Source organism: Aquarana catesbeiana, linkage group LG03, assembly GCF_042186555.1.
Source record: "Aquarana catesbeiana isolate 2022-GZ linkage group LG03, ASM4218655v1, whole genome shotgun sequence".
Taxonomy (NCBI): domain Eukaryota; kingdom Metazoa; phylum Chordata; class Amphibia; order Anura; family Ranidae; genus Aquarana; species Aquarana catesbeiana.
Genome location: NC_133326.1, coordinates 44,849,270 through 44,851,105, shown reverse-complemented (window position 1 = coordinate 44,851,105; position 1,836 = coordinate 44,849,270). Strand labels below are relative to the sequence as shown.

General features: G+C 37.9%; 1 long non-coding RNA gene across 3 annotated transcripts in view; it reads left to right on the top strand.

The window, feature by feature from the left end:
- The first annotated feature begins 828 nt into the window (after positions 1-828).
- Positions 829-1,836, top strand: part of LOC141131318 (uncharacterized) — a 139,662-nt gene continuing 138,654 nt past the window's right edge. The window contains exon 1 of one of the 3 annotated variants that reach the window (XR_012242739.1): positions 829-1,092. This is a non-coding gene — a long non-coding RNA (uncharacterized lncRNA). The remainder of the gene's footprint in view (positions 1,093-1,836) is intronic. The other 2 variants (XR_012242745.1, XR_012242749.1) reach the window with 2 other exon arrangements.

Sequence of the window (1,836 nt, the reverse complement as noted above, 5' to 3'; positions counted from 1 at the left end):
AGGGGCAAAATCAGGCTCACTTCTGCATAGAAAACAATCAGCTTCCAGGTTTTATTGCCAAAGCTTAATTGAACAAATGCTTAGGCTAGAAGCTGATTGGCTACCATGCACAGCTGCACCTGATTCTGAGTGCTCCAGTTTTATCAAATCTCCCCCCATTGTGTGCAAATGATCAGTAAAAGATGAATTAGGATTGGTTTCTCTGGGATACTGTGCTATATACTCTATTTGTATACTTCTTACCTTTATACATCTCATATTGTCTTTTATTGCATGTTGAGTACTATGCAGTATATATATTATATTGCAGCAGTGAAAAGAGCAACAATGATGTGCAAAGCTCAGTATCCAATGGGCACTAATCTGAATGTGATTGGTTGCTTTGGGATACTGTGCTGTATACTCTGTCTCTATGCTCCTTACCTTTATACCTTTTATATAGTATTTTATTGCATATAAAGAGTACTATACAGTATAAATTATATTGCAGCAGTGAAAAGAGCAACAATGATGTGCAAAGCTCCGTATCTTATAACCACTAATCAGATGTTGTCTCCCTCTGATCAGTAAAAGATGAAATATGATTGGTTGCTTTAGAATCCTATTCTTTATACTTTTTTTATATATTCTAGTAGCATATAGAATTATAATAAAGAAAATGCAGATTTCTGGTGTGTTATCAAGATAGCCCATTGTATTTCTGATCTGTTGTTTTCACATAAAAAGGGAAGGTTTAAAGGAAGACTCTATGCCAGTCTGACACTAGCCAATTATGTACCCGTCTGCCAGGGCCCATTGTTTCAGTTGGCAAAGCCTCCATGTGGGAAAAGTAGGTTTCTCCATCACCAAGTGCAGATGGGATGTGAGCTAGTGGGAGACGTCTCCTTGTAGCATCTGGTCAGTGGCTGGGGGGACAGAGGCCACTGTCACATGTAGGATTCCCTGCTATGTCCACTGATTGCTGGAGATAGATTGATGTCACATCTTCTTCATTACCGTATGTGGATCCAGACAGCCATCGCTGGGAATCACTGGGGGATCAGCTCAGGAATTCCTAAACTTAACCTTGTGCCTGGACCTCCCTTACTGCAGGTAAACCTCAATTCTGTATTTCTCAATGCAGTCTGCTGAACTGCCTGCCTGTAGTATTTGTGTACACAGCTCCTGATATATATCAGGTGTAAAATATCCCGACAATTATAAATCTGTATAAGATGCATTTTAATGGATCACCATTAAAAAAAGGATATGTAAGCCAACACTGAGATAATATATAGTATGTAGATTATTACAGGTTGGTTTTGCATTTGTTTGTTGATATTAAATAATTGTATTTCTACATATACAGATAAAATATTCATTTATCAGTTAGCCTACTCCCTGTACAGTGTGTGCTATAGAGAAAATGTTGGTGTACTTTAAAATTCCCATGTACCCTTGTTCTAGTCTATGCACATGGTGTACTACAAATCCGAATCCTTCAGCCAGTGCTCTGATACACCTCTCCATATATTATACAGATTATTACAGAATTTCTACTTGATTGCTGATGTGCAGTCATTGATTTCTACATGTACAGCTATCATAGTATACAGTTAGTATACCGCCTGTACAGTGTGTGTTATAGAAAAATGTGGGTGTACTTTAATTCCCGTGTACCCCTGTTCTAGTCTATGCGCATGGTGTACTACAAACCAAAGGAGTGTGTACACACCACAATAGCACAATAGATTCTACAGTCAGTGCTCTGATACACCTCTCCAGTCTGATTTCCAATTGCATTAAAATGTTTGAAAATATGGCTGTTATAATAATGGAATATTGACTTTAGTAAAA